At 42.6% G+C, this 15,948-nt stretch overlaps 1 non-coding gene across 1 annotated transcript; it reads right to left on the bottom strand.

Moving 5' to 3' along the window:
• Positions 1-15,784: 15,784 nt before the first annotated feature.
• On the bottom strand, positions 15,785-15,891 carry LOC133813679 (small nucleolar RNA R71). Its single transcript, XR_009884684.1, has one exon. It is a non-coding gene; the product is annotated as a small nucleolar RNA R71 (small nucleolar RNA).
• Positions 15,892-15,948: the final 57 nt, after the last annotated feature.

Below are 15,948 nucleotides of genomic sequence, written 5' to 3'. Positions count from 1 at the left end.
CTTCCCTGTAATTGGTCAAATAAATCGTCGATCCTAGGTAGTGGATACTTGTTCTTAATGGTCAACTTATTCAGCTCCCTGTAGTCAATACACAGCCTAAGAGATCCATCCTTCTTCTTGACAAACAACACTGGAGCACCCAATGGCGAGAAACTCGGTCTGATGAACCCCAAATCTAGTAACTCCTGGAACTGAATCTTCAACTCCTTCAACTCCGCCGGAGCCATTCTATAGGGTGTCCTAGATACTGGCTCTGCCCCTAGTGCCAACTCTATAACAAAATCAATCTTCTGCTGTGGTGGTAACCTTGGCAGATCCGCTTGGAACAAATCTGGAAACTCATATACCAATCTGGTCTCACCCGGTCCAACCGGCACAACCCTAGAGGTATCCACAACATTAGCTAGGAATCCTATCCAACCTTCCTACATTAGGTCCCTAGGCTTCAGTGGTGAAATCATAGGTATTCGTGGTCCACCATCTGTCCCCACAAACACAAAGGGTACCTCCCCTTCTTGTTCAAAAGTCACCAACCTACGCTTGCAGTCAATCGTCGCCCCATACTTTGATAACCAATCCATCCCTAGGATCATATCGAAGTCATCCATCTCAAGCTCAATCAGATCAATAGACAACTCCCTACCATCTACCTTTACTTGTAAAGCTCTAATCCATCTCCTAAAGACTACCAGTTCCCCAGTTGGCAACAAAGTCTGAAAAACCCCTAGCATACAAAACACTAGGTCTACACAACTGATCTATTACTCTAGTAGACACAAACAAATGAGTAGCTCCCGAATAAAACAATGCAGTATAAGAAGAACCAGCACTAGAAATCTGACCTGTCACAACCGAGGGGCTAGCCTCCGCCTCAGTCTGAGTCAAAGTAAACACTCTGGTAGGAGCGAGACTGTCACCCTGCTTCGACTCCTCTTTCCTGGCTTATGGGCAGTCCTTCTTTAGATGATTGGCACTCCCACAGATAAAGCAGGCCCTAATCTTGCACTCACCCTGGTGTCGTCATCTGCACCATGGACACACTGGAAACCTCCTCTAGTTGTCACCTTCACTCTGATGGCCACTAAAAGCACTCCGTGCCCTCCTATCCGAGCTAGGAGGAACAAAAGAATTTGGGGCCTTCCTCTTCTACTCACTGGAGCCACTACCCCGACTGGATCCAATAAAAGGAGGCACCGCCCTCCTGGCATCTTGCCTAACGGCGCTCTCTCTCCAAATCTGGTCCTCGACCCCCTCAGCTGTAAGGGCCTTGTCTACAACCTGAGCATAGGTAGTAGTCTCTGGATCCAAGGTGATCTTCACATCACGGGCAATCATAACATTCAATCCCCGTAAAAAATTTTCCCTTCTTGCCGCATCCGTCAGGACTAAATCTGGCGCAAACTTCGCCAATCGATCAAATCTCAAAGCATACTCAGTAACTGACAACTGGTTCTGAGTCAGGTTGATGAACTCGTCAACCTTTGCAAGTCGGACTGCAACAATGTAATATTTCTTGTTGAAGATGTTTTTGAACTCTTCCCAGGTCATATCTGCCACATTCCTCCTCTGAACTACTACATCCCACCAGATGCGGGCATCCTCTCTGAACATGTAGCTAGCACAAGCTACCCTCTTGTTCCCCTTAACCATCATAAAATCCAAAATAGAGAAAATCATATTCATCCACTTCTCTGCCCACAGTGGGTCTGATCCACCCTCGAAGGTGGGAGGATGCTGCTTCCTGAACCTTTCATATAAAGGTTCCCACTTGTTCTCCATAATAGGTTGAACCGGCACTGGCACCACAACCTGCTGAACTGGCAACCCAGTGACCTATGGAGGCGCCTGCTGCCTCAACTGTCAAAGTTATTCCTCTGTTTGTTGTAGCCTTGCTTCCATTTCGGCAAACATCTGTTGCCAATTCTGTGGGGAAGGTGGAGGGTCCTGACCCTGGTTGTCATCCTCGGCCTTACTGTTGCGGAGTCTAGATGATTGTCGAGGCATCTCAACAAGTATGCCTACAATCAACGACGCCGCTCATCAGGCATGATAACAACATCCAAAACCACCTCCCAAATCAAGCCAGTCAACCACAAACAACAGTCCACATAACATACAGATAGCATATAACACACAACGGGCCTTGCCCTGACATCATGCATATGTTAACCCATTCATCATGCTCTATATGAAATAAGCAGGCAAATAGGGGATTTAAGCACATACTTCAGCATATAAGTCAATCATACCAACCAACCCTGATTCGAGCTTGTCACTAACAACAAACGTACATGTTCGGTCAATCTCCAAAAACCATAAACCTTGGCTCACTCTGATACCAAGTTGTAACACCCTACTGCCTTAGAGCCGTTACTAAGTGAGTTTAAAACGTGCATTTAACTCGCTAGTCGAGGTTTTAAGACAAAAGTGTAATTAAACCGTAAACAAAGTCATAAACTTTGAAAACAATTCCACTTACTGAAAATCATAAAGCGTTAAACATTTGGGATCCCAAAATACTGTTTAAAAAATTTACAACTCAAAAGTATAACTAAAGTCGGCTAAAAGACAAAATCAGGGTTTAGTACAATCATCTCCCAAAATACCCCTGGTCGTGGTAGCTAGGTAGGCCAAACATGTACGCGCCGCTTCACACTCTCCGTACTCATGGTTGGTCGACTATCCCCTTACCCTTACCTGTACCATAGAGCACTCGTGAGCCGAAGCCAAGCAAGAAAACCCTCACAAGCAGATAATATATGCATATCAAACACTTAACATATAAATAAGCCATCAACAAGCTAACCACATAGGGCCATGCCGTCCGAGGCGCTTTACCAGGCCCTAGGTTCACGGTCCACACCGTGAAGATATCCCAGCTATCCTATAAGGTCTTTCCCTGGCAACTCGCACTCCGCGTGATAAATACTGCCCCCGGCCCCTTGCCACACTCAGCCTTGCACTCCATGTGCTTAACGCCGTTCCCAGCCCCTTGCCATTCCTGGCCTTCACCGCACCCGGCCCTCGTCGTTCCTGGCTCTTGCCGTTCATTCACATATATGCACACATAGCATAGTAAGGCGAATACTTAAACATGAATAAACTCAATCAAAGGGCTATGCCCTACAAATACAATCATATGGGGCCGTGGTCTGCACATAAGCTCTACGGGTACAACATTTGTCTTACTTGTGTCTCGAGCTTTCCAAGCATTGAAGTCCCAAGCACAGTCCCCTAGTCCGAGCCTCACGAAAACCCTAGTCACAACGCACCACCAATATCCATCCATCAAGTTTTAATCCATTAAATAACTTTGGGTCATAATTCTAGTCTCCAGGACCTTGAATTGTATCAATCCGGGTGATAGAATCCATCCCGAGCCTTAACCTTTGAATTCCCAAGCTTAAAACCTCTTAAAAGCCCAAAATTGCACTAAGAGCCGTGGCCCTATGAGGCCATGCCGCGGTCCACCCCCAAACCCGAGAGCAACCCCAAAACAGGGTAGGCGTGCCGCAACCCAAGCTAGGGCATGCTGTGGCCCGCCCCTCTTCCTGGCCTCCAACCTGCTTCAGAAGGCTGCGACTTAGCAAGAATAATGCTGCGACCCGACCCTTCGAACCCAGAAAAATCCTCCATTTTTGCCACGAAAAACCAATCCAATTAACCCCAAAATCAACCCAATAATCCCACTGAATCATCACAACATTTCTAAAGCAATCCTAGCAGCAAAACTAAACAAAAACTAACCCCAAAACTCACCCAAACAATCAAGAGCAATTCACCACTTTACTCTCATGCAAACTCTGAAAATACCAGCAGCTATTCAATACAATTTACTAAGATTAAAGCTTACCTTGAGCTGAGTTAAATCCCTGGATTAGTTACCTAAGCTCCAAGCCTCTAGCTCCTAAAATCCCAGCTCAACTTCTTAGTCTTTGATTAGATTTCACCAAGAGTTCTCCAAGCTTCCAAAGGAGAGAAAATCTTCAAGAGAGAGATAGGGCCGGTTTAGAGAATTCTGAGGGTTTCCTATATTTTGTTTTATTTAACTTATGTCTATAAGGTTACCTCAAAGACTCGGGGTGCCAAAAATGTCCCCAAGGGCAAAATAGTAAATTTCCCCAATATTCCCTCCTAAACATTCTAACCTCATATATATCTCCAAATATTTATTTCCATAACCCGATAACCCCATAAAACATGCAATACCCGAATTACCCCTTGACTCATCCCGAGTCGGATATTCAACCCCGTTTTGACTTTCTGGCTAACAGCTCCCTAGGATTGTCTCGGATCGTGCAACACAGATATATCACAAGTATATCGCATTTATCACATTTATGCCCTCAACGGGCTAAAATTACAAACATACCCCTAATATCCAAACGGGGCCCACATGCATATTTAATTCAACTAAACATGCACCTCTAATCACATATTCACACAAATTCACATATTATAACAATAAATCACTTATTGCCCTCTAGGCCTGCTAATCAAGGCCCTAAGCCTTATTAGGAAATTTGGGTCATTACATTAGCCTTGCTTCCCCCTAGCTCAAACCAGCCCAAAACCTTGAATTTCCTTCTGTTTTTCTTCAACTTCAATACACAAGGGGAGAGAGAGAGAGAGAGAGAGAGAGAGAGAGAGAGAGAGAGAAATACGTGTATGAGGGAGGGAGGGAGAGAGCACTGATTTCATAACACTTGGGTGGTTTCTAGCTGAGTCTAGACTTACCTCTGGGTTAAACTATTAACACAAAAAGATGAAATTACCCCTTGAATCACTTAGCCCTCTACTTTGTTCTAAGGGTTAAAATGGTCATTCCGCCCCCGTTTTCCCTCTAATTCCTCAAGTGTTCCTACTGTTAACCAATTGACCCCATCACATCTAATTAATTACCAAATATTTATTCGTTACCCAATAAACCTCAAAATATTTTCTAAATTCCCAAAATACCCCTAGGCTTCCCCCAGAGCCGGGTGTTAGACCCCGCTGTGAATATTTCACTAATCCGCTCACCATGACCGTCTCGAGCCATATACTGCAAATATATCCACATAATAATGTGGTCTCAACCAAATATCACATAAAATCACATTTATGCCCTCAATGGGCCAAAATTACAACTATGCCCTTATAAGCTATTAAGGGCCCACATGCATATCTAATACTCATAAACATGCACATAATATATTCATATAATCATATTAATCATGCATGCCACATAGTCACGCATTTAACCAATTAAACATACATATATCCAATTATGCTCTCCTGGCACGCTAATCAAGGCACTAAGCCCTATTAGAAATTTTGGGTCGTTACATCAAACTTGTCCCGATCTGTAGGAAGACTCAAAATTGGAGTGGTGACCAAACTCTTCTTGAGCATCTAGAAGCTGTATTCACACTTGTCTAACCAAACAAACTTCTGATTCTTGCGTGTTAACTCTGTCAGTGATGATGCAACCTTGGAAAACCCCTCCACAAAGCGTCTGTAATACCTCACCAATCCCAAGAAACTTTTGATCTTTGAAGCGTTCTTTGGTCTTGGCCAATCTCTGACCGCCTCAATCTTCACTGGATCCACATTAATTCTATACTTACTGACTATGTGACCTAAAAAAGTCACATGTGCCAACCAAAACTTGCAGTTCTTGAACTTCACATACTGCATGTGTTCTCTCAACCTCTGTAGTACCAATCTGAGGTGCTGCTCGTGTTCTGTCTCTGTCTGAGAGTATATCAATATATTGTCAATAAAGACAATAACAAACTGGTCCAGGTAATCTTTGAACACCCTGTTCATGAAATCTAAACGACATCACCAAAAACTCATAATGCCCGTACCTGGTGCGAAAAGTTGTCTTTGGTACATCCTCCTCTTTGATCCTCAGCTGGTGATAACAAGATCAAAGATCTATCTTAGAGAATACTGTTCTACCCTGCAACTGATCAAACAAATCATCAATCCTTGGCAGTGGGTATCTGTTCTTGATATTCAATGTGTTAAGTTCTCTGTAATCGATACACATCCTCAAAGAACCGTCCTTTTTCTTCACAAAGAGAACTTGTGCGCCCCATGGCGAGAAACTGGGCCTAATAAAAACCAAGTCTAGTAACTTCTGTAGTTGAACCTTTAGTTCCTTTAGCTGAGCTAGAGCCATCCTATAGGGTACCCTAGACACTGGCTCTGTCCCTGGCGCCAATTCAATCACAAACTCAATCTCCTTGTGTGGAGGTAACCTTGGCAGATCCTCTGGAAACATGTCCAGAAACTCACAGACGTATCGGGTATGTTCTAGTCCCACTGGCATGACCTGAGTGGTATCCACCACGCTAGCTATGAACCTATGCATCCCCCCTGCAATAGGTCTCTAGCTCTATGTAGAAATATCATAGGTATGCGGGGTCCATGCACAGTGCCAATGAATACAAAAGGGTCCTCACCCTCGGGCTCAAAGTTTACCATCTTCTTCTTGCAATCTATTGTTGCTCCATACTTCTCTAGCCAATCCATGCCCAGAATTATATCAAAATCAGTCATCACCAATTCTACCAAGTCAACTGATGATTCCCTACCATCCACTATAACTGGTAGTGATCTAACCCATCTCTTGGAAACCACTAACTCCCCAGTAGGCAACATAGTACTAAACCCCATAGGATAGAAGTCACATGGTCTACACAATCCATCTATAATTCTACTAGCAACAAAAGAGTGCGTAGCACTCGAATCAACAAAACAGTATAGAAGTTTCCAGCACTAGAAATCTGACCTGTAACCACCGAGGGACTAGCCTCGGCCTCTGCCTGAGTCAAGGTGAACACATGAGCTAGCGTCAGGCTGTCCACCTTCTTCGACTCTTCCTTTCTGGGTCTCAGGCAGTCCTTCTTCAATTGCCCTAGACTGCCACAAATAAAGCAGGCCTTTGCCCGACATTCCCCAATATGACACCTCTTGGACCGAGTACACTCTGGGAATGCTCTCCAGGTCTCACTGCCACCGTGGCGGCCCATCTGTATGCCCCATGGACTCTTATCTGGCCCTGGAGCTGACACTATTTCCAGAGTCTTCCTCTTCTGGTCACTGGGGCCTCCGCCCCTACCAAAGCCTATAAATGGAGGTCCCAACCTCTTAGAATCCCTTCTGGCTGCATTGTCACGCCAGATCTTGTTCTCTGTGCTCTCAGCTGTAAGCGCCTTCTCCATAGCATATGCATAGGTAGTCATCCTGGCGCAGTGGTAATACGAACATCCCAGGCTACCATAGGTTGTAGCCCCTGAAGAAATCTCTCTCTTCTGGTCCCATCAGTGGGCACCAGATCCTCGACGAACTTTGCCAGTCTGTCAAACTTCAGGGCGTAATTTATCACTGTCATGTTACCCTGAAGTAACTTGCTGAACTCCTTAGCCTTTACAACTTTAACTGTGTCGTTGTAGTACTTCTCATTAAAAAAGTTTTTGAACTCTTCCCATTCCATGGTTGTTACTACTCTGGTTTGGGATACCACCTCCCATCATATTTGGGCATCCTCCTGAAACATATAAGTGGCGCATGCCACTCTCTTATTACCACCTACCCTCATAAAATCCAGGATGGTGGTTATCATGGTCATCCACTGCTCAGCCTTTAGTGGATCTGAGTCGCCCTCAAATACTGGAGGGTGTTGTTTCCTGAACCTCTCATACAGGGGTTCCCATCTATCTCCCCCTGACTGGGGCTGCACTGTTGTTGGTACCTCTGGCTGTATCACTGCCTGCACTGCGGGCTGTGGGTTCCCTATTGGAACCTGTTGCTGTCTCAATAGGCATATCTCTTCTTCCTGCCTCTCTAACCTGGCTTGCATGTCAGCAAGCACCTGCTGCCAATTTTCTAGAGCTAGCGGTGGGGCTTGGCTCTGGTCATTCCTTTCTCTGGCCTGTAACTCTTGGTTAGCCAACCTCTCTGACCTTTGAGGATTCATGTTGATATCTACCCACTTTGCAGTGATCAAATCGGCCGTTAGGTATGTAATAACCATACCTCTTGTCACCTGACGGTCCAAGATCAAGCGGAGAAACAATAGATGCAGTGCTAAGAAGCATGCCAACACATAATATGCTCACTCTTGGTGCTAATAAGCACTTCCTGATATCCATCAGCAAATAACAATGCACATAAACATATACAAACATTTATGCAAGTGTAACATTTCTAATAAGCATGTTCTTTATCATTCATGCAACAGTCAAGGGCCATGCCCTATCAGATTATCTCATGCTTCTTAAACAAGCGCGCAGATAAGGCATTCACATCATATTTAAGCATTTAAACACATAACCACATAATAATTACCGAACCTTGAGTCGAGCTTGTCTTTAGTGGTGAGTGTACATGCCCGGCCAGTCTTCAGGAACCCTTAAACCTTGGCAACTCTAATACCAAGTTGTAACGTCCTCCTAATCTAGGACCGTTACACTGTGCACTTTAAATTGTGTTAGACTTGCTAATCAAGTCATTTGGTTTAAAATGTTTAACTATGGTTAATGTTAAGGGTTAGGGTTAACATTTTTGGTCAAAGGAACCATTGATTTTTATTTAAAAAGTTTCATACATTCATGGGATCCCACAATATTACAACCAAACTTTTAAAAAGGTGTATGTACATCAAAATTTACATTCGACTGACCCAAGCGGCAAAATCAGGGCTACAACCCTAGTTCCTCTAAGATATCCTTGACCGTGGTGGACGAGCAGCCACATATGTACACGCTGCCACCGAAGCTCTCCAACTCATGGATGGTCAAGCTTCCCTTTTCCCTTACCTACACCACAAAGCACCCGTGGTCCAAGGCTGAGCAAGAAAACTTAAGCATGTACATAAACAAAAAATACAGATTCCCAGATACTTATCTAGCATGTCCAGCAATTATAACCTACTCATACAGTCATTCAATTACAAATAAATGGTCATTTGACCAATTTGGGGTCGCTACCCTTAACAGTTGACCATAGGGTCAACCCCGGGGCCCTATGCCCTAGATGTGTGACCGTAGAGTCACCTGAGGCTCTCGCCCTTAGCTCGGAGTAACTAGCCATAGAGCTAGCCAAACACCTTTCATTTTCCAACAATCATAGGGTTGGCCAACGTAATAGTACGTTGCTGATTTAGGCCCAAGCCTTTTGACCAGCGCACAGTGTGCTATTGCCGTCCTTGACTAATAAGTCAAGCCATGAACCAGGTATTCGAACAACAATAAAGAAATAAATATGGATAGGCACACCCCAACAAAACGAGTACGCATGCATGTTAATCACATATTACCATAAAGTAACCGTAATCATTATAATAATCATACTTATTTAACGGGGCCAAGCCTTAGCCACACAAACCATGCAAACAGACTTGTAACACTTAAGCAGTTATAGAATATTCAAGTAGGATTAATCAACATGTGAAATGATAACTTAAACATATTTTTTCTCAGGGGCCGAAGCCCAAGCCCAAGCCCAAGCCCAAGCCCTAATCATAATTGTTATTAAAAGTCGGGCCAAGCCCCGATCACATATAACACGTATTGGGTGTAGTTTTCTTACCTCAGGTTTGAGTATAGCGTAAAATAATAACGACCCTCGAGCATGATCCTGATTCCGAGCCCCTAGAGATAACCTTAGTTATGAACGGTGATCCCCTAGCCACAAGCTATCCGAATTCTAATCCCGAGGCTTCAATTCTTTAGTTTCCAGCCACAATCTTCTTAACTCTTCAAAGACTAGCTTAGAAAGTTGAGAGAGAAATGAGAGAGAGGGAGAGTCGGTTCAGTGAAGTGTTTGTGTGTTTCTTTATGTTTTCGTAAGGCTTAAGTTTATTTAAGCTAATCCCGAGGCTCGGGGTACCAAAAACGTCCCCGAGGGAAAAATGGTCAAATTCCCTAGTATTCCCTCCTAAACTCACTAACTCCAAATATTCCCCAATTATTCATTCCAATTACCCGATAACCCAATTCAATGCCAAATACCTAAAACACCCCCTTGAATTACCCCGAGTCGGGTATTGGGTCCCGTTGTGACTTTCCCACTAACTTGCTTCCTAGGATCGTCTCATGCCGAGTAACCTAAATAAACCCACATAATAATGTGGTCTCTCACATTTATCACATATATGCATATATATACAATTATGCCCATAATAGGCCAAATTACAAAAGTTGCACTTATAATAAGAAATAGGCCCACATGCATATTTAATATCCCTAAACTTTCACAACTAGTTATATTATCATATAACTCACATAATCACAATCAAATAAACATATAATTCCATATATTTCCATCCTCGTCCCCTAATCAAGGCCCTAAGCCTTATTAGGTAATTTTGGGACGTTACAAGGTTATCGCTAAGGGTTTAGAATCAGGATCTTGCTCAAGGGTCATTTATTGGTAACCTGTGCTTGGACCAAAGGTAAGAAAACTGCACCCATTATGTGATACATGTGATTATGGCATGCCTTGAATGTTGAATATAGAATTGAATAGAGCTCGAGTCTCTATACATGTGCATGATTATTATTATGCTTGTGATTCCGAATTGTTGAGCAGGAACATGAATAAGGCATGAACGCCTGAGTACGTGCATGATTATGATTATGCTTATGATTTTCGGTTAAGCATGCCAAATGCTTTATATCTAGATATTTGATATATGATATATGCCTATTTGCACTATCTTATTGAGAAAGGCTTCACTTATCAGTCAAAGACAACAATAGCGCTGAGCGCTGGTTGTAAAGCATTGACTTATTAGTCAAGGTTGGCAAAAGCACTGAGAGCATGTCGTAAAGCATTGACTTATCAATCAAGGGAGACAATAGCACGTTGAGCGCTGGTCGTTATGGTTATGCTAACCAGAAGTGCCAGGTACGCTTAAATCGAGGATAGGACTAATGGATTCGGGGTGACTTATTAGTCCCATATCCTAGCATTGACTTATTAGTCAAGCACGACCTTAGCACGTTGCGTGCTGGTTAGCGCATTATACGCTTAAATAGAGGATAGGACTCAGGGTTCTGGGGTAACTTATTAATCCCATATCCTAGCATTGATTTATTAGTCAAGAATAACCTTAGCATGTAGGATGATGGTCAGCATCGGGTACGCTTATACAGAGGATAGGGCTATGGGACCCGGGGTGACTTAGTAGTCCCATATCCTGTAGAATTGGATGAGATGAAGCATAAGGAAATGGATTGGACCAGAGATGACAACTTGGATGAATAGAGATTTCCCTCAGTGAAAAGGCAGTAAGCCTATTTGCATGAAGCTGGCATACCAAGGAACTTCGCCACACGGTCGCAGGCTATAAGACGCAAAGTGGGGCTGACAACCCCTTCAAGACCTAAGGCCATGGAAAAGGAATAGGTATAGTAAGGCAAACCTGAGAAGAGGGGTAAATACAAGTATATATATATATATATGCAGATAGAAAAGGCTTACTTGATATGTTGAAGCGGGTATGGTGGGTGGATACACTGTTGGTGAAGAAAAAATTGCTCTTCTACGAACCCCTATTGAAAATGGAGCCCTCCATGAGGGGATACCCTGAGAGAGCCACAACCTTTTGGAGCTGATAGAATCCAGGGGTTGTTGGGTTCGCCCTTAGAGTGAATAGATGATGGACATCATTGATGGAGGCCCCCTGGAGGTGCACTTGCTTATATAACAAATACAGACAACTTAATAAAACCCAAGAGCTGGGTGACAGCTGAAGAGGTGTAAGCTCAAAATAGTTAATTACCCTAACAAAGAAGGGTTGGAGTGGCAAGGCCTCTTTAGACTTGATCACCGAGCCATTCAAAGTTACAAGCCCCTCTGGCGGCTCAGATGCACGGTCGTTATGGGACGGAATGATGAAGCTGATGTCCGGTGACAATCGATGGGCCTTTAGCATGTTAGAGAGTTTGTTCTAGGTCAGAGTTGACTCGATGTCTGCATTCTCAAACTTGTCAGGGATCTCCCTTGGCATGTATGATATCTGGAAAGAAATAACATGTGGTTTGTAAGCGATTAAATTCATCAACCCCCTAGAAGGCCCTCTACCTGTCCTATGTCTACCCGCATACTGCTTGAACCTATGACGTTCGGCCATGGATGGAAGAAGAAATGAGGGAAATACCATGGACAAAAACTCAAGTTCAGGGGGATGACTATCGACATCCCGATGAGTAGGACCCCCGACGTTTGGAGCTTTAGTACCATAGGGAGATGGAGGTTCAGGTGTTAGGTTTTCCTCTAGGCAAGCAATTTTGGCTATGCAATCTTGAAGGGTTGATTTTCGTTGGGAGACGTATGTCTCGTGCCATGGGGAGAAACAAGAACCCCCACCACTAGTAACAGATTCAAGTTCACTCTCAAGGCCCCATGCCTTTTGCCTAAGGTTGGATAACCACTGCAGGTAGATCATTCACACACCCTCATTTGCAAATGGTTTGTAAATATTGGCCTCAGAGTCAAAAGATGACAACTCGATAGGTTCAACATTAGGCAGAACTTTAGATGACCTTCCAGACACCACATGCAAGCTAAGACTCGACGATGTGTGTGCGTGAAGACAACCCTATGTCTACAACAAGAGTGTAATTGGCGTAAGATAAGGACCCATGTATGTGCGCCTAATGTGGCATGGGAACAAGGAACTCTTAAGGAAATGTTACATACTAATCTATGGCCCCTACTCTCATATAAAAGATAAGAGAGTGTGCATATACCATTGGCAGAAGGAAGCATACTTGGATGTGTACGAATGAGACCTTGGGTATGCGAGGGAAGGCCATAGAGTGTGTGGAAACATGCCCCTGGATATGTGTGAGATGGACCTTTAAAGTTACGAGGACGACCTCCTAAGCGAAAGCACCCTATATTCACTACAATGGAAGCATGGATAGTAAAAATAAAAGGAAATTTCATAGTGGCGAAAATTATCCCACAAAATGTTTCTATGGAGGATGGAACCTTGGAGCTGTTGGAAGTGACTTGAAAGAATTACCAGTAGGCTATGTAATCTTTAGTGTGAGAAAATTGGTCCATGTTTTGGGTATTTATAGGAAGAGCCAAGGCTCCATAGCCCTTGGATCAAATTAAAAATGGAGAGTGGGGATCAAAGGTATTGACAACCATGGGATCCGCACTTGGGAATGGTTGGCTCTCATTCAATCTTAAGGACACACTTGGATCACTACCAAAGCTAGTTGGATTTTGTGTTTCTTTATAAACTAGAAAGAAACACAAAACCAAGGTGTATTTTGTGTTTCTTCATCCACCACAAGATATCACTCCAAATGTGACCTTTCCATGCCCCTTCAAGAAAAGACGAAGCATGAGCGCCATACATATCACATAGAAAACATATGAAAAAGTCTACAAACAAACTTGAAAGTGTGCTCATAGAATCGAGGGCAATTGTGAATATGGGAAAATTATCCCATAGAGCATCACACACAAAGCCGTGGGGTTCAACCACGCTATGCCTGAGGGCCTTGCTATGCGAGGCTGGGTGTACAAGGCACCTCGATGCAAGGGCCTCAAATAGATACACAAGACACCCCCACCTCAGGGTCTCGCTATGCGAGGTCGGGTGCATTTGAAACACCCTGATAACTCTTGAATAAAGAGTTATTTGTCATACTTTTAAGCTTATTATAAACAAAAAGAATAAGTTGAGTGATACTTTTGTAATGGTTTCATTTCATTATTCTCTTTTCATAGTTTTATCATGTCCTTTAGTCTTTGTGAAGTATTGCATGGTACTCTCTAAAGAAATCAAGAAAAGCAAATAGATTTTTATTATGTGTTGCTTGTGATGAAATATAGGGTTTGCTGAAGACAGGAGCGTTATGCTGCAGCATTTTCAGAAAAAAATAGGAGGAAATATCAGCTCAAAGAGGAGTGCATGTGGCATCACTTATCCAGCTGTAAAAGGAGGCTGCCATGGCACAAAGTGGGCACAGATATTATATCAGCAGTTTTTAAGTGAGTGGGTCACGTCAGAGAGAAAAAAAAAGGAGGGGTAAAATTGGGAAATAAAGAGAAGGAAAATAGGAGGGTTGTACCCTAGCTAATTAAGGAAGGAGCAGCCTCCATTTTTGAGAGAGACTTGAGCCACAAGTTTACTGCAGAAAACCAAAGAGAAAACAGAGAAAAAAAACGCCAGGAAGATATAGAAAGAGGTTCAAGGAAGAAGGAGGCCAACCAAAGAAGCTCAAGCATCATTTTGGATTTGTTTTTCTCTTCTTTCTAAACTCTATTGTATTAATATCTGAGTTGGATTCTAAACTGAATATTATGGGCTGTTTTGATTGTGAATTAATGTTTATGAAATCAGCCATGAACTAATTTCTTGGTGGCTTGAATTGTTGATGAACCCTATGTTATAATCTATCCATTTCTTGCACTTTATTTTAGTAAAATCTCCCTTGATCATTCAAGTGTGCTTAAATTAATTTCTTGTTGTTGTTTGGCCAGCAATGGCAAGTTATTTTAATTATATTTAATGCTGGAAAGGTTGAATGTAATAGAAAAAACTTGAATGACACAAGTCATAATCTAGGTTAGGTTATGTTAGTAATTAATATAGGGATATGTTAATTACCTTGTGTAACATATGAGAATTGAATTGTGATTGCGTTCTTAAATCTGATTTTGCATATGAATATGTTTAATTAGGTACAAGAATTAAGGTCATAAGATTTGGGAAAGTTTTATGCGTGTTAAATGAACTTTTTGTTATCCTGGGAGTTTTGCTAGAAAATTGCTGCAGCAATACGTTCGCAATGTGTTCAGGAAAAATAATATAGGGGGATTCAATGATTCAAGTCCATTTTAAAATTCATATATTTCTCTCAAGGTTCTTGTCCAGTTTACTTTAAGTAATTTTACTTTCTTTTTATTGGGTTAATTTGGAAAATCAAAGAAATTCAATTTGTTCACTAGTGTAATTGTTTAGTAATTAATTTATGCATTTAGTTTTAATTTGCAATCCCTGTGGAGACGAGCTTGAATACTCACTACTTTATTACTTGTTTTGTGACTGTGTACACTTGCACATTTTAATCAAATCAATTTTCACAACAAGTTTTTGGCGCCGTTGCTGGGGATTGAAATTAGAAATTCTTGCAAAATCAATTACTTGCAATTTATTTTTTTTCTTTTTTTGAGCTGACTTTGTTTGCTTGCTCTTGTGTTTTCTCAGGTGATTTACTATATGAACGAGCAAGAAGACATTGAACTAGCTCCTATTGACCCCGAGATTGAAAGAACAATTAGAATAAGACTAAGGGAACAACGGGCTCAAAATCGCCTTAATATGGCTGAAGAGGTTGAAGGAGTTGAGGGTGCTAATAATGTCACTAATACAATTGCTATGGCTGATGATAGAGAGAGAGCCATAAGGGAGTATGCTGCCCCCATGTTTAATGAGCTCAATCCGGGCATTGTTAGGCCTGAAAATCAAGCACCCCAATTTGAGTTAAAGCCCGTGATGTTCCAAATGTTGCAAACAGTGGGTCAATTTAGTGGGCTGCCTACTGAGGATCCTCACCTTCATCTTCGTTCATTTTTGGAGGTGAGTGACTCCTTCAAGCTACAAGGAGTGACTGATGAGGCCCTAAGGTTGAAATTTTTCCCTTTCTCTTTGAGGGATCGAGCTAGAGCTTTGCTCAACACCCTTCCTCCCGACTCGGTGACTACATGGAATGAGTTGGCTGAAAAATTCTTGATGAAGTACTTTCCCCCTACCAAAAATGCCAAGTTTAGCAATGAAATCATGTCATTTCAGCAGCTGGAAGATGAATCATTCTGTGAAGCTTGGGAGAGATTCAATGAATTATTGAGAAAGTGCCCACACCATGGGATCCCGCATTGTATACAAATGGAGACTTTCTACAATGGGCTAAATTCTTCCACTCATAT

This window comes from Humulus lupulus, chromosome 1, assembly GCF_963169125.1.
Source record: "Humulus lupulus chromosome 1, drHumLupu1.1, whole genome shotgun sequence".
NCBI classification, from domain to species: domain Eukaryota; kingdom Viridiplantae; phylum Streptophyta; class Magnoliopsida; order Rosales; family Cannabaceae; genus Humulus; species Humulus lupulus.
This window is presented reverse-complemented; position numbering and strand designations above follow the sequence as displayed.